We start from the raw sequence: 20,182 nt of genomic DNA, 5'->3' as shown, positions 1-20,182 counted from the left end.
GGGAAAATAAAACAGCTTCAGACGTGTGTGTGTGTGTGTGTGCAGCAGATGAACAGAGGAAGGAAAAACAAATTAAATAAAAAATCTCCAAACACCATATCACAGGTGTCCTCTATTCATAAAGAAAAAAAAAATGTAACAATTGAATATAAACTGCTGTACGTTGAAGTTGCGGGGAAACTTAATCTAAGGAAGCGAGTTCCAGGGAGCAGCGGTTCTGGGAATAGAGGAATTCTGACAGACAGAACATCTGCAGTATGACAGTGTGACAGTGAAATCATGGACGTTATCGGATGCTCGCGTAGCACGGAGGAGGGTGTGAAGTGGCACAATGGATGCAACTTCTGAGCATTTGCCATAAAAGTATCTGTAAAATAATACAAAGGAGGCAACATTCGGTCTTACTTAAAAGGGAGGTAGTGCATTGTAAATGCACTACCTCCCTTTTAAGTGCTACCTCACCGCATCTACTCGACAAGGGTGGTAATATTCGAGTTGAGAGCACATAAGACTCGTAAATAATAGCTAACTGCTCGTCAGTGAAGAAGTTACCTATTCTGTACAATATTCCAAGTTTCTTTGAGGCAATTTTATCATGTGATCTGATGTAAGAGGTCCAACTGCGGATATTGCTAAGGAAAACACCGAGATTTTCAGTACGTTTAAATAAAGGACTGTTGGTTGCAGTGATGGTAATGTAGGAAAAAGGCAGTATCTGCCCATTAGTAAACCTTGATATATTTGGATTTCGTGCAAGTTATTATGTCCCCATTCATGTATCTTAGATATAATTAGACTTACACCTTTCTCATTTATAAACAAAGACAGCATATGCGTGTACATATAGCACGGTGAGTAGAAGAGAGAGAGAGAGAGAGAGAGAGAGAGAGAGAGAGAGAGAGGGGGGGAGAGGGGAGGCAGGGATGGGTGAGAAGGGAGAATAGGAAGCAACAGGCTTGACATAGAACACTCACTAAGGCGTCTATGACTCAGTCTCATTTGAGTAAAATCGTCTGGCATCTCTTGGAATATAATGCTTGAATTGTTTCAACCATGAGACCACCGATGGTGACAGCATTAACATTCGAAGGCCCTATGACTCAGCTTAATAAAATCGCCTGACAATAGCTGAAATAAAGTGATAGAGTTGCTTCAACTATCAGAGAGTTAACTCCTTCAGTGTGATGAAAGATTTTCCATTCTAATAAGGCTACAACCATCTTTTTTTTTTTTTTTTTTTTTTTTTTACTTAGGAAGGACATCAAAAATCAAAATACTTGTCCAGAGGCAGCATGTGTTTTTTGGACCCGGATAAAATTTTTTCATCACTTTGCATAGCCAGGATTATCCCAAGAATAATATATCGTCCGACAGTTACCTGGCCTTGAAAGATTTGAAATTTGCTGAATAAAAAAAATAAAAATAAATACCGGTACCTGTAGAATGGCTGAATAACTAAAGACACATCTGAATGAAAGCTGCATAAACAGAGACACTGTACGTGAACTACTGTATGACTTCCGTCGCTTGCATTATCTTTTCTAATAAAGAGATATTTAGTTACGGGGAAAATTATCACAAGTTTTGAATATCAGACAGGCTCTCAATCAGCTTATTTTTCCCCATTATCTCTGTCTTATTTCTGTCTCTGTATCTCCGTAAAATACGTTCATCTCCAACCTCGATATCTCTATTAACCCTTAGTACTTCCACTGGCTAAATACTTCTTTTGGCTTTTCACCTTCATCCTCGGTGCTCTGTTGATTCTTATTATTTCTATGGACTTGAGAATCACAACACGTTAGTCGGCTTAAGAAATCCTAGTGCTGTACTTCTGTCGCTATGAAAATCTCAGTTTCTATGTACTTTATAGGCTTCAACACACCAGTTTTACCACCGACTTGAGAACATCAGTACATCTATGGGGTTGAAGCTATCAGTCTTTCGAAAGGCCTTATAAGCTCAGTACCTCTGTGGGTTTGACAGTCTCATCGTGTTGATCACCTTGAATATTCTGGTTCCTAGCTCGGCTTGAAAATCTTTCCTTTTAAACCTTCACCCTCACTTACGTCTATCTTCATTAGTTTCTTCAGTCAGTCATCTCATGCCTCCTTTTTCCTCCCATCTTCATCTCCACGTCTCTTCCTCTTTCTTCCCCTGTCTCCTTGTCTCTTCTTCCCCTTCCTCTTCCCGTCCTATCTCTCCGTTGTCTTCCTCCCCACCTTCTCCTTCTGTCTTTTCCTGTCTTCAGTGCCTACTCCTCCTTCTCCTCCTCCTTGACTCCCACCTCCTTCTCTTCCTCTTCCTCCTCCTCCTCCTCCTCTTCTCTTCTCCTCATCTTCTCCTCTTCCCTCTCTGCATTCCTCCTCCTACTCTCTTCTCTTCATCTCCTCCTTCTCCTCCGACTCTCTTCTCTTCATCTCCTCCTCCTCCTCCTCCTCTTCCCCCTGTCTTCCTTGCACCTCCTCCACCTATTCTCTCGCCTCTCTCAAACCACTTCCTCATCCTCCTACCACTTCTTCTAGATCAGTTTGCTTATCTGGCGCTGTAATTTGTGGCGAGGAGAGAGAGAGAGAGAGAGAGAGAGAGAGAGAGAGAGAGATTGAGAGAGAGAGAGAGAGAGAGAGAGAGAATATGCCTGTAACTTAGGATTTATAATAAAAAATTATTGTGGGGAAAAATAACGACGAATTAGATGCGTCCCATCTACCTATTCATTGCCAGATTCATCAGTACATAAGGGGTGGCTACAGAAAAATCCTTGGCCTCCCCCTCACTCTCCCCCCAGTCAACGTTACTCGCGTACACTCTCGTTGTTAGTCTCTCATTCTCCGTCCTCTCCACATGGTCAAACCACCTCAATGTATTTCTCGTAACGCTTTCTATCACATCCACAGCACAGCACTCCTTCACTTCCTCATTTGTCAGTCTGTCTCTCCATGTAACTCCAAATGCTGGTCTCAGATAACTCATTTCCACTGCTCTCGGTCTTGACTTGTGTCTTTCCAACAAGGTCCAAGCTTCACTTCCATATGTTAGAGTTCGTATCACAGTACTACCATGCAGTGACTTTTTTACTTCCATGCTCAATTCCCTTTTCCTTTTCACCGCTTTCAAAGAACCAGCAACCTTTCTTCCTTATTGTACCTTTTCAAGCATTTCACCCTCTAAACTTCTATCCTTCCTTAACACACTATCCAAGTACTTAAACACATTCACATTTTCCATTTCCTCTTCGTACAACCTCAATGTACTTTCAGTGACTTCATTTCTCTCAAAGACAATAACTTCTCTTCCCAACATTCACCTTTAGATTCCGTTTATACACACACTCCCAAACTCATTCATCAAGCCTTGTACTTCCCCTTCGTTTTCACTTAACATTTCAGTTTCATCTGCACACAACGGTACAGGGAGTTTCCAAACACTGCCCTCTCTCATTAGGGTCGCGCTCCAACATCTACTTGCCTACCTTATACCTCTTTTACAGCCCCATCCATATAGACTGAACAACCATGGGGTCATGTCGCATCCCTGTTTCAATCAAACATTCAGACTGAAAAATTCACTCAGTTCACTCTCCACACGCACTGCAGCCTTTGCACCTCAAACATACTCTTCACGGCATTCAACAACTTCCCATTCACTCCATATATCCTTAATACTTTCTACATTCCTGGTCTATCCACCCTGTCATGTCCTTCCTCCAGATCCGTGACGTATGCATACAGCTTCTTTCCCTTTTCTGGAAACTATTCCACTTAAGAAATAAGAATGAATATATGATCTAAACAATCTTTTCCCTTCCTAAAACCTCTCTGTACTTCAACTAATTCTTCTGTTATTTCCCTAACTCTGTCAATAAGTATCCTACCATATACTTTTCCTATTACACCAAGAGACAATTTCTTCGTATTACCATCGAAATAGATCTTCTTTCACAGAACTGACTTTCCTACCTTATCTGTCTGTCATCAAAAACAACAATAAGAACAACAATAACAAACAACCGCCACCACCACCACAACCACCACCAAATTACCCTAGCTTGTGTTCACAGGCCTCGTCCTACCTTATTGCTATTCCTCTCCACCCTTGTCCCCTCAGTTTTTCATTGTTCTTCATGATTTATCTTCATCCCCACATTTCTTCTTCTTCCTCTTCTACTCGTCACCTTCTTTTCTTTTCCTCCTTTTCTCTCCTCCTCCTCTTATCCCTTCCCGCCCATCGTCTTCTCTGTCTTCTCCAGTCCCCAACGCCCTTCCTTTATCCTGCCATCCATCACGGGAACCTCGTCTGATCTCCCACCCTGAGAGCAGGCTTCCCTTACTCTACTCCTGAGGGAAGGGGGGAAAGTCAGGCTCGACGTCCGTATTCAAGCTGGCATAGGAAACTTCGTAGTTCATCTTCCTTACAAATTTACTTGCATATTACATCTCAGCATTTTCATGTTTCTCGCCTATATCGTTTCAGTACCCATCCAGTTGGCATCAGTAACATAAAAGAGGATTTTGGAGTGAATTCGAATTTTGTAAGCGAAGACATTGCTAAGAAAGACATGTTATACGAAATTTCCCAAAGGCATTTATATGCCCCTGAGACACAAAAATAACTTCAGTCTACTCTAAAGGAAGAATCATACCAAATTTTGGAAAAATTATTACTGGGGGAAAATAACAGTTTCACACCGCGCGCGCGCGCGCGCGTGTGCGTGTGTGTGTGTGTGTGTGTGTGTGTGTGTGTGTGTGTGTGTGTGTGTGTGTGTGTGTGTGTGTGTGTGTGTGTGTGTGTGTGTGTGTGTGTGTGTTCTTACCTAACTGTTCTTATCTAACTGTAAATTTACAAGAATGAGTCAGGCTCGTACTGTCCCGTGAATTAAACAATTTTTATCATACATATCCTTAAATTTGTGAATAGTTTTGACACTCATTATTTCATTCGGTAATGCATTCCACTGATCAATTGCCGTATTAGGGAAATTTCCTTATGTCTTTATTGCCTCTCTTTTTATGTATTTTTTTTTGCAGTGTCCTCTTGTTCATGCTTCCCCGTTCATTTATGTCATTTTTTCTTTCCCTGAGATGCATTTATATAGCATAATCAGGTCTCCTCTTTTCCTTCTCTCCTGTAGTGTTGGTAGATTCAGTTTTTTAGTCTTTCTTCATAGCTTAGATTCCTCAAGGTTGGTACCCATCTTGTAGCTGCCCTTTGTACTTTTTCAATCTTATATATGTGTTTTTGAGGATTCCAGACTACTGATGCATACTCCAAGGTTGGTCTGATGAATGATGTTATCTTCTTCAGCATGTCTTCATTTATATATGTGAATGCTATTTTCATATTAGCTAGCAGTGTATATATGTTACGTACCTTCTCACTGATGTGGTCAGCTGGAGATATTCTGTTATTGATAATCACTCCTAGGTCCTTCTCCCTTTCTTATATGTGTAAGGTTGATCTTCCTAACTTATAATCCCAGTCTGGTCTTTCCTCACTTTTACCAAATTTAATTACATGGCACTTGTCCACATTCAATTCCATTTGCCATTTAAGGCTCCATTAGTGAAGCCTATTTAATTCCTCTTGCATCTCTTTGGAAGAATCTGTATTAGTAAGTTTCCGTTTTTTTTGCATCATCCACAAACATATTTTGATAGCTTCCATTTCCAGTGTTACTGTCTGTGTGATTTATATATAAGAAAAATAAAACTGGTGCCAGCACTGAGCCTACTGATCACTTGCCTCCATGATGAATAATTTCCCCTTAATATTGTTCTCATTTCCATTTTTCTGTGAAAATCCTGCATCCAATAGTACAGATTGCCTTGGATACCTCCTGGGTGGTACAGTTTCCAAAAAAGTTTTTGGTGCGGTACTCTGTCAAATGCTTTCTTGAAATCTGAATAGATACTGTCCATCCATCCTTCTCTTTTCTGTAATGTTTCTGTAACTCTATCAGTAGCTTAATAGGTTAGTAACACATAATTATCCTTTTCTAAAATCGAACTGCCTCTCTGTTATCATACTGTGTTCTTCTAGATGTTTTACTCAAACTTTTCTTATCAACTTTTCAAGTATCTTACAACACTGTTTAGTGACAGTGGTCGATAGATGAGTGGACTCTCAATTCTCTTTCTTGAATGGGGGAACAAAGTTTGCTTTCTTCCAAATATTAGGTAGTTTACCTGGACCTAAGGATTTCTTGAATATTAAATACAATGATCTGCCTAACTCTTCTGCACATTCATGCAGCACCCAACCTGAAATTTCGTCAGAACAATTTCCTTTTCTATCTATCTATTGCCAGACGCCTCAATCCCGTTTGGGGTGGCCACAAACAAATCGCCTCCAAGTCGCCCTGTCCCCTGCCATTTCACTTCCCTGCTTCCAACTCACACCCCCCTTTCTCATATACCTCTCCACCCCATCCCTCCATCTCATCCTCGGCCTCCCCCTCCCTCTTCCCCCCTCCACCTCACTCACATACATTCTCTTCGTCAGTCTTTCACCCTCCATCCTCTCCACATGGCCAAACCACCTCAGTGTGTTCCTCATAACGCTTCCTATCACATCCACATCCACATCGCAACGCTCCTTTATATCCTCATTCGTCAGCCTGTCTCTCCATGTGACTCCACAGGCTCCTCTTAATTAACTCATTTCCACTGCTCTCACTCTTGACTTGTGTCCTTCAAACAACGTCCAAGCTTCACTTCCATACGTTAGAGTTGGTATCACAATACTGTTATGTAGTAACTTTTTCACTTCCATGCTCACTTCCCTGTTTCTTATCACAGCTTTCAAAGAACCAGCAACCTTTCTTCCCTGCTGTACCCTTTCAAGCATTTCACCCTCCAAACCTACATCCTTACTCATCACACTACCCAAGTAATTAAACGTACTCACGTTTTCCAATTCCTCACCATCCAACCTCGCTGTACATTCACTGACTTAACCTCTCTCAAAGATCATCACTTTACTCTTCCCTACATTCACCTTTAGATTTCGTTTCTTACACACTCTCCCAAACTCATCCACCAAGCCTTGCAGCTCCCTTTCGTCTTCACTCAACAACACAGTATCATCTGCAAACAACAGTACAGGGAGTTTCTAAACACTATCCTCTCTCACCAGGGCCACTCCAACATCCACTACCCTACCTTGTACCTCTTTTATTACCCCATCCATGTACAGATTGAACAACCATGGCGACATGACACATCCCTGTTTCAACCCAATTTTCAAAGAGAAAAATTCACTTAGTTCACCATCCACACGCACTGCAGCCTTCGCACCATCATACATGCTCTTCACAGCATTCAACAACTTCCCATCTACTCCATATATTCTTAATACTATACTTTCCACAATCCTTGTTTATCCACCCTGTCATATGCTTTCTCCAAATCCATGAAAGCCGCATACAACTTCTTTCCCTTCTCTAGAAACTTTTCCACTAAAGATCTAAGAATGAATATCCGATCTACACAACCTCTTTCCTTCCTAAAGCCTCCCTGTTCTTCTCCAACTAATTTCTCTGTTCTTTCTCCAACTCTGTCAATAAGTAACCTACCATACACTTTTCCTGTTATACTAAGAAGACAAATGCCCCTATGATTACCACACATTTCTTTTTCCCCTTTTCCTTTGTATAAGGGAATAATTATACCTGACTTCCAATCCTCCGGGACTCTACCTTCCTCCCAGGCCAATCTGCACATCTTCCACATCCATTCTACTACTATCTCTCCCCCATGCTTCAGCATTTCACCACACACTCCATCAATTCCTGGGGCTCTCCCCCATTTAACTATCTTCATTGCTTCCACAACTTCTATCCTACTGATTTCTTCCTGTCTTCTCACCTCCCTCTTTCTCCCAGCCATTCCCCAGCCACTTATACTCGCATTACTTCCATCCTCTATGTTCAACAATTCCTTAAAGTGTTCTCTCCATCTGCTCACCTTTTCTCCTTTCTCCATTAGTAATCTACCACATTTATCTTTCACTCCCCTTCTAACTTCATTTCCACCCTGTCTTACTCTCTTCACCTCTTTCCAGAACATTTTCTTACAGTCCCTCCACTTTACACTCAAATTCCTTCCAAATTCCTCATCCACTCTCTTCTTACTCTCTCTTACTAATCTTTTCACCTCTCTCTTTCTTTCTACATATAACTCTCTCTTCTGCCTCGCAACTTCTTCCACGCCCCTATTTCTCATCCATTCATTGTATACTTTCTTCTTTTGTGCCACAGCCTGTCTCACCTCTTCGGTCCACCACGCTGTTTCTTGCACCCCCCTCCATGTTCGCTTCCTTCCACACACCACATCACATGCTGCACATATTTCTTCTGTAAGTATCCTACACACACCTTCCACGTCTCCCATCTGCTCCAATTCATATTTAACCAATCGTTCCTCCAGTTCTCTCTTATTATCTGCCTTTTTCTCATCCTCTTGTAACCTTTCCACTCTCCTTGCAACTACTCCTTCCTCTCGTCTTTCTCTTCTATTCCTCCATCTTACTTGAATCCTAATTCTGGCCACCACCAAGTAGTGGTCAGAAAGTCCACTCACCCAGCCTCTATAAGCTCTTGCATCCATTACACATCTTCGCATCCTTTCATCCACACACACATAATCAATCATTGCCTTCCTTTCATTCAGTTCACCACCCACCCTTCTCATCACTCGCCATGTATACCTGTGGATCATTTTATGTCTGAAGAGGGTATTGGCTATCACCAACCCCCTCCCAGCACAAATGTCCACTAACGCACTCCCATTCTCATCTATCTCAGCAGGCACACCCCACTCACCAACTATTCCATCCACCTTCACATTCCCAACTTTACCATTCATATCACCGATCAAAAACACTCTCTCATTCCTTCCAAACTTTTCCATGCTCACTTCCACATTTATCAAGAACTCTTCTCTCACTCTGCTAGCACGATCTTGCGTTGGCACATACACACACATAATCGCCCACATTTGTATTCCAACTTTCAACTTTAACCACACAATCCTTGACCCAACTGATCCATGCTGTCTTATACTCTTCTATCTTTTACTCACAACTATACATACTCCTTCCTTTGCCCTCTCATTCTCACCTACTCCTTCACATACACCCCATCCATACTCCCATTCTCTCACACTTTCTCCTCTCCATTTTGTTACAGTTATTTCACATACATCCACTTTCGCACCCTCAAGCACCTGGACAATCTCTCTCTCTCTCTCTCTTTCACCTCATCATTCGCTCCTCTTACATTCCATGTACCCATTACCAAGTCCTTTGTCCGGTCCTGGGTCGTCATCGTTTGGTCAGTCCTTGTCCGAGGCTTCTTGTTTGTTTTTTTAGTTAGTTGTTTTCCGGGGAGGGGCACTTACCCTCCGCCAACCCTTTTAGTCGCCTTTTACGACAAGCAGGGATACTGGGGTAGTATTCTTGAAAACCCCCCTACCTCTGTACTTCCTATTCTGATATTTGTATATCTGGTAATATGTGTGGGTATGCATGTTCCAAATCATCTCTTTCAAAATTATTTTCTTTTGTAAAACTGAAAGTTTTTATTTAGTGTTTCATAAATATCTTTCTCTTCTGTATAGATGATCACATGATCCGTAATTGACTGTATTTTATCTTCAACTTTGGTTTTGCTTCGAATGTAGCTATAAAATAGCTTAAGTTTATCACTACTTTTATTTATAATGTCTTCCTCAATCTGTCTCTGAGCCTCCCTGCTTATCTTTGTATAATCATTTCTTGCCTGTTTGTAGTTGTTATATCCCCTCTCAATATTGTGTCTTATGTATCTACTCCACAGCAAGTCTCTTTTTTCTTTGGATTTTTTACATTCTGTATTAAACCATTTCTTTATTTTCATTTCTGTTCCTTTGTGCTGAGGGATGTAATTTCGAACTTCTCTTTCATAAAGATCGCATAATTATCTATAAATGATATTTAAATCTTGTCCTCTAAGCTCCTTTTCCCATTCTGTTTCTAAGAAGTACTTCTTCGGGTCATGATAGTTGCCCTTTTTGTAGTTTAGACTCTTTTTGTAACTCTCATTATTGGTAGCCTCATATGGAATCTTGAAGTTACAGTTTAATACAGCATGGTCACTTTTGCCGAAAGGAGAGTGATACATTGTAATGTCAATTTCATTTTCTTGCCAAGTAAACGTAAGATCTAGCACTGTTGGATCATCATGTGCTCTTTTTCTGATGTCTTTCTTTACATGCTGTGTTACGAAAAACTCTTGCACAAGATCTAGGAGCTTTTGATTCCAGCAACTTTATATTTTTTTACATCAAAAGTATTCCACTTTATATTTGTACTGAAGTCTCCAGTTAATATAATTGTTTCGTATTTCTCTACCATTCTATGTAGTAATGTTCTTAAATTCTGAATTATACTTTTTGCCAGGTCTTCATGTTGGTCTTTTTCCCAAGTGTTTGTTTTGGGTGGCATGTACAAATCTGCCACAATTAATTTCTCTTCAGATGAGTTTAGTTTCAATGCAATCAGTTCTACCTGTGAAGGTATATCTAGTTTTATTTATATGAGTTGTAGATTTTTCTTTGTAAACAATATAATTCCTCCTCCCTTTCTTGAATTTCTGTTTCTTCTCCATACAATGTATACCTCTAAGTTTAGCATATCGTTTGATATCTTTGAGGTTAATCTTTCTTCAGTTAGGCATGTAATATGTGGTTCCTTTTCTTTGGTATAGTCTTCTATCTCTAATAATTTAGACACCATTCCATCTACATTCGAGTGCATCAACGTAATCATCTTGTTTACATAATTGCCATACCTTGACTCTACTACCTTCCTCTTTTTTATTCCCTGTTGGTTATGTACCACTTTCGTACCTGCAATCCAATTATTTTTTAAAAAATAATGTACTCTTCTCTTCCTCTGATCTTCCCTCGTTCTTTGTTTTTGCCTCCTCCCTCTTCTCTTTTAGTATTTCCAATTCCTCTTGAGTTAGGTATCTTTTTGTCCATACTTTTTTTAGATTCCTCTTTTTCCATGAGTTTGTTTGCATTTTTTAATATTTTCTCTATAGTGTTCATACTCTGGAAGGTTACTTTCAGGGGTTGCGACTTATTTCTCTCATAATTCCCTGGCCTTTTGTGTTCCTCTATGTCTTTATTACAGACTTCCTCCGAGATTTCATTCAATATGCTTATTATATTTGCCATCTCCTTTTTCTCTCTCAAGATTTTGATTTTTATTTCTTCCTTTGAGTGAAACGAAGATGAAAGGGAAAGGTGAGCCTAAATTTGGAAGTGTGAATGGAAGAGTGTCAGGTGTTGATAGAGGAAGGGCAAGAGAAGGTGTGGCCTTGTTAGTGAGTCCGGAAGTACAGCAGTGTGTGACTGAATGGAAGGAGGTGTCATCGAGACTGATGTGGGTGAAAGCGAAATTTGAACTTGAGTTGTGGGTATTTGTGAGTGCATATGGGCCTGGTAGTGAAAGGGATGAAGAAGAGAGGGAGTCTTTCTGGAATGATGTTGATGAGTGTCTGCAGAATTTTGGAGCGAATATGAATGTGGTAATGATGGGAAACCTGAAAGGTAGAGTGGGAAATGTAGCAGTTGAAGGTGTAGTTGGTATGCATGGTGTGCCTTGAAGAAATGAAAATGGGGAACGAATGATAGCGATGTGTGTTGAGCGAGAGATGGTGATTGGAAATACGCTGTTTGAGAAGAAAGATATTTATAAGTATACATGGGTGAGACAGGAGGGTGGAAGGGTTATTGATAGAGCATTGATGGACTATGTGGTTGTGCCCAGGAATGTAAAAGGAAGATTGTTGGATGTGAGAGTTCTGTGAGGGAAGGGTGGAGGTATCTCTGACTGCTACCTGGTGGAGGGAAAGTTAAGAGTAGGTAAGAGATGGGTGAGAGCTAGGAGAGTTACGGTAGGTGTGGCAGGGAGGTTTTGAAAGTGAGTTGGATAAACGAGAAAAATGATAGAGTACCAGGAGAAATTGAAAGATGAGTGGAACGCAGTGAAAGATCAGGAAAATGGCAGTGTGGAGGAGGAATGGCAGTTTTTGTTTAAGAGTGCGGTGGTGGGGCATGCAGAAGAGGTGTGTGGTGTGAGAGAAGTGGGTGGTGGTGTAAGAAAAGGAAGTGAATGATGGTGCAAGGAAGTAAGTATGGCTATGGCTGAGAAGAGACGTGCATATGAAGTGTGGCTGCAGAGGAAGGATGAGGTGTCATAGGAGAGGTATAAGAAAAAGAGGAATAGGGCGAGAAGGGCTGTGCATGACGCTAAAGTGGCATCAGATGAGCGTTGGGGTAGGCGGTTGACTGAGAATTTTCAACAGAATAAGAAAATGTCTTTGAAGGAGTGAGAAGGGTGCGAAAGGGAGAATCTGGGAAAGAAGAGCGAATAAAAGCAGAGGATGGATGTTAATTGAGATAGATGCAGTAAGGAAGAGATGGGCAGAGTATTTTGAAAGATTGTTAAATGTAGAGGAGGAAAGGGAGGCTGAGATTGTGGCAGATGGAAGGGTCCAAGGAGTAAATGTGTTGGGAGAGCTGAATGGTTCTTTGATCACGAAGGAGGAAGTGCAGAAGGCAGTAAAGGAGATGAAAACAAGGAAAGCTGCAGGTATGGATGGGTGTGCTTTGGAATGCCTGAAAGGTGATGGAGAGACTATTGTTGACAGGTTAGTAAGATTCTTGAATGTGTGCTTTGTGAAAGGTATGGTGCCAATTGACTGGGCAAGTGCTTGTGTAGTCCCATTGTATAAAGGTAAGGGTCTGTTGAGTGTTGCAGGTAAGGTGTATGGTAGAATGTTAATTAAGTGAGTTAGAGAGGGTACAGAGAGAGTGATTGGTGATGAGCAGTGTGGCTTTAGGAGTGGGAGGGGATGCGTGGATCAGGTGTTTGCTGTGAAACAGATGTGTGAAAAGTATTTAGCGAAAGGTAAGGATGTGTTTTGGGCGTTCATGGATTTAGAGAAAGCGTATGATAGAAATGATAGGGAGGCTTTGTGGACTGTTTTAAGATAGTATGGACTTGATGGTCAGTTACTAAAAGGAGTGAAAAGTTTTTATGTAAATAGTTTAGCGTGTGTAAGAGTAAGACATACTGTGAGTGATTGGTTTTTCTTGAGAGTGGGGCTGCAGCAGGGATGTGTGATGTCACCTTGGTTGTTTAATATTTATATGGATGGTGTTGTAGGGGATGTGAATGCAAGAGTGTTAGGTGGAGGTCTGAGTCTGGTGAATGTTGATGGTAGAGAGTGGAATCTGAAGCAGCTGCTGTTAGCAGATGATACTGCATTGGTGGCTGATTCGAAGGAGAGATTAAGCCAGTTGGCAGAGGATTTTAGAAGGGTGTGTGAAAGGAGGAAACTGAAAGTAAATGAGAATAAGAGTAAAGTGATGAAGTGTACGAGGTTGGTAGATGGTAGAAGGACGACTATAGTTTTGAATAGTAAGTTGCTTTGGGAGGTAGAATGTTTTAAGTATTTAGGGTCACATGTTGCTATGGATGGAAGAATAGATGCAGAAGTGAAGGTTAGAATGATTGAAGTAGGTAAGGCGCTAGGAGGAATGAAAAAAATGTTTAGATTTCGTTTGCTTAGAATGGATGTAATGAGAAGGATGTATGAGGGTGTTGTGGTACCGACTGGGTTATATGGGGCTGAAACATGGAATATGGGTGTAGCTGAGAGGAAAAGTTCGAATGTAATGGAGATGAGGTGTCTGAGGAGTATGTGTGGAGTGATGCATATGGATCAATTGTGAAATGATGTGTGAAGGAGAACTGGAGTTGTTCGGGAGATGGCTGATCGAGTTGAGCGGAGGGTGTTGCGATGGTTTGGGCAAATGGAGAGATTGGGTGATAAGAGATTGGTGAAAAAGATAACTAGGTCTGATGTGATATGTGTAAGGCTGAGAGGAAGACCACGAATAGGATGCATGGACAGTGTGAAGAGAGCGTTGGATGCGAGAGGGATGTCTGTTGAGCAAGGAGGAGTGGCTGTGCTTGATAGAAATGAATGGAGGGAAATCGTGAATGAATAAATGACAATGCAGCCCGGCGGGGGATATTCTCCCACATTTGTGTGATCAGCTGATCAGGTCAGGTGCGGGTAAGGGGATGGGTCTAATATGATGTGGCAGGGATAAATCAGCTCTGCTGTCGGGCCCTGATATAGATATCACTGATTGCACTGCGCAGTTGACCCTCGTGCGGTGTGGTGCGGGGATGATCTGTCCCTCCTTCCCTCTATGGCTAAGATGCGCATGAATGTGTTTGAGTGGATGAGTAAATTGGGAGTGTGTCGTCCTGTCTCGGCTACTTCCTTTCCTTGGGGGAAGCAGCCTAGGTATATAGATAGATTTCTTCCTTATCTGTACCAGTGATTACTATAGATCTGCTGATATCTGCTGAATCTTTGACCAATTTTGGGTTGTCTTGGATTTTTTTTTCGTTTCCTTTCTAATGCTTTTTCCTTCAACTCTTGTTTCTAAGTCTTTTTTTTTTTATTGTGTGTGTGTGTGTGTGTGTGTGTGTGTGTGTGTGTGTGTGTGTGTGTGTGTGTGTGTGTGTTTTCAGAAGATGAACAGACGAAGAAAAAACAAATTAAATAAAAAATCCAAACACCATATCACAGATGTCCTCTGTTCATTAAGAAATCTATAACAATTGAATATGAACTACTGTACCTTGAAGTTGCTGGGACACTAATCTTGAGAAGCGAGTTCCAGAGAGCAGCTCTTCTGGGAATAAAGGAATTCTGATAGTCAGAACATCTGCATTGTGTCAGTGTGACAGTGAAGTCATGGACGTGGTAACAGATGCCCGTGTAGCACGGAAGAGGGTGTGAAGTGGCACAATGGATGCATCTTCTAAGCGTTTGCCATGAAAGTATCTGTAAAATAATGCTAGGGAGGCAAAATTACGTCTTACTTATAGGGGAGATAGTTCTTTTGTAAATGATGGGTTATTTTTGTATTCTTATAGCTTTGTTTTGATATGTCCAGTTGTTTTAGTGCTACCTCTCCGCATCCACTCCACAAGGGTGATAATATTCGAGTTGAGAGCGCACGTGACTCTTGTAAATTTTAGCTAACTGCTCGTCAATGGACAAGTTACCTATTCTGTACAGTAATCCAAGTTTCTTTGAGGCGGTTTTAGGAAGTGATCTAAATTGAGAGGTCCAACTGCGAATGTTGCTAAGCAAGACAGTAAGAATTTCAATACGGTTAAAGACAGAATGTTGGTTGTACTGAAGGTATTGTAGAAAAAAGACAGTATCTGCCAATGAGTAAAACTTGATATATTTGGATTTCCTAGCAAAGTTATTTGTCCCCATTCATAGATCTTAGATAGACATACACCTTTCTCTTTTATGAACAAAGACGGAACATATGCCTATAGAAGTGAGAGAGAGGGGGGGGGGGTAGGGATGGGTGAGAAGAGAGGAAAGGAAGCAGCAGGCTTAATATAGAACACTCGCTACGGTTTCCATGACTCAGAGACTGAGTAAAATCGTCTGGTATTTCTTGGTATATATATATAAATAATGTTTGAATTGTTCCGATCATGGGACCGCTGATGGTGACAGCATTAACATTCGAAGGCTTCTATGACTCAGCTTGTTAAAATCGCCTGACATTAGCTGAAATAAAGTGACAGAATTGCTTCAGCGATCAGAGAGTGAACTCCTTCATTGTGATAAAAGATTTTTCATTCTAATAAGGCTACAACCAATCTTACTTTTAATTTAGGAAGGGCATATAAAGTTGGAAATACTCGTTCAGAGGCAGCTTCTGCTCTTTGGACATGGGAAAAATAATTTCTTCACTTTACAAAGCAAGGATCTCCTCTAGAATAATATATCGTCCGACAGTTATCTGGCCTTGAAAGATTTGAAATTTGCTGAATAAATAAAAAATGCGTGTAGACTGATTAAATAACTGAATACACATCTAAAAAATAGCTGTATAAGTAGAGATATTGTACCTGGAATACCGTATGAATTCTGTCGCTAGCATTATCCTTTCTAATAAAGAAATATTTACTTATGGGGAAAATTATCATAACTTGTGAATATAAGACAGGCTCTCAATCAGCGTGTTTTCCCCCATTATCTAAGTCTTATCTCTGTCTCTGTATCTCCGGAAAATACGTTCTTCTCCAACCATGAAAATTCTATTAACCATCAATACTTCCATTGGCTAAATAAGTCCTTTGGCTTAAAGTCTCTCTCACCTACATTCTCGGTACTCTGTTGATTCTTATTACTTCTATGGACTTGAGAATCACAATGCGTTAATCGGCTTATGAAATCTCAGTACGATACTTCTGTCCGTATGAAAATTTCAGTTCCTCGATCGGCTTAAATATCTTAGTATTTAATAGGCTTCAGCACACCAGTCTTACCACCGACTTGAGAATATCAATACATCTAAAGTGTTGAAACTTTCAGTCTTTCGAAAGGTCTTATAATCTCAGTACTTCTGTGGGTTGGATATCTCTTCGTCTTGATCCCCTTGAATATTTTGGTTTCTAGCTCGGCCTGAAAATCTTTCCATTTAAACCTTCACCCTCACTTAATTCTATCCTCATTAGTTTCTTCAGTCAGACATCTCATGCCTCCTCCTTTTTCCTCCTATCTTCATCTCCATGTCCCTTCTTCTTTGTTCCTCTATCTCCTTGTCTCTTCCTCCCCCTCCTTCTCCCGTCCTATCTCTTCCTTGTCTTCCTCTCCGCCTTCTCCTTCTGTCTTTTCCTGTCTTCATTCCAACTCCCCTTTCTCCTCCTCCTTGACTCTCACCTCCTTCTCTCCCTCCTGCTTCTCCTCCTCCTGCTCCTCCTCCTCCTCCTCCTCTTCCTTCTTCTTCACCTCCTCCTCCTCCTTGTCTCTTCTCTTCATTTTCTTCGGCTCCTCTCTCTGCTTCTCCTCCTCCTCTCCTCCGTGCTTCTCCTCCACCTTGCCTCTCACCTCCTTCTCAAACCACTTTTCTTCCTAGCTCTTCCAGATCAGTTTGCTTATCTGGCTCTGTAATTTTGGCGAGGGGAGAGAGAGAGAGAGAGAGAGAGAGAGAGAGAGAGAATATGCTTGTTAAGATTTTGATATATAAAAAACAAAAGCCAGAAAAAGATTGAATGAATTCGATACGTCTCATCTCTTAGATTCATAAAATCGTCTGGAATCATTTAAGACTAACCAAAAGAATCCATATCTACCTCAAGAGTATTAAAACTGTATGGAGGCAAAAGAATGAACCAGCAGTATTTGGCATCAGATCCAAGGGCTATGGTTCCAGGGGCTTCAGTCACAACAATGAACCTCTCATGGTCACACATTCTCTATTGTTATATCTCAACCATTGCCTAAGGATTTAGTCAACTGAGTGAGACAGAGAAATCTTAGAGCGCAACACCATCAACACTCTCAAGCCAGGGACAGTTGTTGTATTCTATTTCATTTAGTGTCAGACGATTAGAGTCTCCTGAATGAGTCATAGGAGCCTAAGAGTGACAAACATGTCACACACCAGCCTGAATAAAACAAAACTCCCATGTGGCAGAGAACGGAGAGTAGTGGACTTGCTCGGGATGGCGGAGGAAAGGGATGGGTGGAGCTCCAAGGTCGCCGACGTCACTTGACTGGCACTCCGATAAAAGGTTTGTGTCGTTGGTTGCTGCAAAGTGTAACACATGGCGCCAGAGGGCAGGGTAAAAAAAAAAAAAAATGAAAAAGAAAAAAGTTGAAAACCACGCGAGAATGTCATTGTTAGCGATGAATATTAATGGCCATTCGACCCGTGGTCCATTGTTACAGCACAATTATTACAGCATCACAGTGCACACGGTGTTATTAATGTATTCTAACATTTTGCATTTTCGTCTGCATTACATAAATCCTTCCATATCGATGACGTCTCTTACTTCATTCTTGCTAATCCCAGATCATTTGTATTTAATTTATATAAGTTCTCAGTGGTAGGTGGGGGCGCTCACCATCCACTCATTCAATGTTGTGCTGCTCTCGGGTGTCTGCCCTTTGCTCTCCTCCAACCTTCTTTTCTTCCATCCTCTTCTGTCTTTCTTTCCTTCATTCTTTCCTCTTCCTTCTGCCTATGGGTGACTCTACATAGAGTGACAGGCCAAATGGTTTCCTGTACACCAGGAAACCATTTACTACGCTGGGTGGTAACTATATAAACAAATTTTGGCGCCTGGTGGTTCAGTGGGTAATTACGGTGCTCCAGTCGGATTGAGCCGGTGAAGGCTTATATCCAAGGGATGGTTGGGGTTTACTGTTCACGTAATGCCACTCAGGGATGAGTAAGGCTGGTCACTCTTATTTAAAATGTCAGGGCCAACTTGCCAAGCCCCGGGCTCCTACGCTTCTCATGGAAAACGTAGGACTGAATGATGAATGAACTCTCATATTTAAGAGGTTAACACTTCCGTTTTGAAAAATTTCTCCTATTCTGAACACGATCGTCTGCTAGCAGCAAGTAATAATGTAAATTGCACCACCGTACTGAAAGTTGTTAAACTATTCACTACAATGACGTTTAATTTGTTCTTATTGCTGCCAAACAATTGCTATCACCGGTCCATTCAGCAACAAAAGTTGGCGGACAATCCTCTACCAGCATTATGTTCTCACTTCCATATTACTTATTCTTCTCAGATGACACACAGTATCCTTCCTTCTCAATCCTCTCTTGTTGTCTGCTTTGTATTGTTAACACAATGAAAAAAATTCATGTAATAACTTCCACTGTCTCAGCCGTAAGAGAAGTGTGGCAAATTTTTGCTCATTAATGTACGTATGCCTGTGTTACCATACATTAATATTTTCTTTGAAACTGTTCACATTACCACTCTAGGGATCCTGTGACTCAGTCTCAGATATATATATATATATATATATGCCACGTTGAGTACACCGCTTCCCGTTCGATCAGCGAAGTTAAGCAACGTTGGGTCTGGTTAGTACTTGGATGGGTGACCGCCTGGGAACACCAGATGCTGTTGGCATCCCTACATATCAAGTGGGGTTGGTGGAGGATTAGTGCCCCTTCCTGTAAAACAGTTAACTCTAAGCCCTTGGTCACCCCGTTAGGGATACATGGCGTCTGGCAATGAATGAATGAATATATATGTATATCAATCATTTCCTGTGGCACCCCACGGGATGCATAGGGTCTCAATGAACTCTCTCCACCATTATTTGTCTCTTGCCATCTCCTTCAGGTCCCACCAACACTCCTCTCCTGCTTCTTTTTTCATTGTCCTCAACCAGGTTTCCCTCGGCCTACCTCTACCTCTTCTTCCTCTAGCAATCCACTCTGGCACATCCTGTATTAAACAACCTTCTTTTCTGTATATGTGCCCCAGCCACTTCCAGCGAGACAGGCTCACATATTCATTAACTGGTTCCACTCTCGTAATATCCCTTACTCTTTCATTTGTAACTCTGTCTTGCCACTTTACCCCAAGAATCCTTCTCAGTATTTTATTCTCAAATCCTAATACTTTCTGATCTGTTGCAATTGTACTGTACCATGACTCATGCCCATAAATTAAAATGGGTCTAACCATGGACTGGTAAATTTTCACTTTAGTATGTACCGAAAGCATATTATTATTCCAAACAGATTTCAACATTCCAACAGCTCGCCAAGCCTGTCTAATACTCTCCTCAATTTCATTGTTTAATGATCCATTAGATGATACAATCGTTCCCAGATATTTAAAGTTTTCTACATTCTTCACCACATTATTCCCAATTACACAATCGATTTGGTTCTCCACGTTCATATTAATAATTTCAGTCTTTCCACAATTTATTACCAATCCCACTTTTTCTCCTTCCTCCACCAGACAATCGAGCACCCTCTGCATCTCGTAAATACTTTCGCAAATCAGTACAATATCATCAGCATAGTCCAAATCCATCACCTTCTTATTTTCTTTCCAGTTAATTCCTGCATCTGTTCTCCTTACCACCTTTCTCATAACATAATCCATAACCAAAATAAACAGCAGTGGCGAAAGAACTCCCCCTGGAATCACTCCTGACCTAACTTGAAATGGATCACTCAAAGAACCACCCACCATTACCTTACAAAAAGTACCTTCATGCAGGCTTCTAATAATATTTACAAACTTTTCT

The 20,182-nt window shown here is 41.1% G+C and overlaps 1 pseudogene; it reads left to right on the top strand.

Annotated features, from left to right (window-relative positions):
* Positions 1 to 18,925: 18,925 nt before the first annotated feature.
* Positions 18,926 to 19,044, top strand: LOC145403843 (5S ribosomal RNA; annotated as a pseudogene).
* Positions 19,045 to 20,182: the final 1,138 nt, after the last annotated feature.

This window comes from Coenobita brevimanus, chromosome 61 (assembly GCF_032717465.1).
Source record: "Coenobita brevimanus isolate Jiangsu-jjx chromosome 61, ASM3271746v2, whole genome shotgun sequence".
Classification (NCBI taxonomy): domain Eukaryota; kingdom Metazoa; phylum Arthropoda; class Malacostraca; order Decapoda; family Coenobitidae; genus Coenobita; species Coenobita brevimanus.
This window is presented reverse-complemented; position numbering and strand designations above follow the sequence as displayed.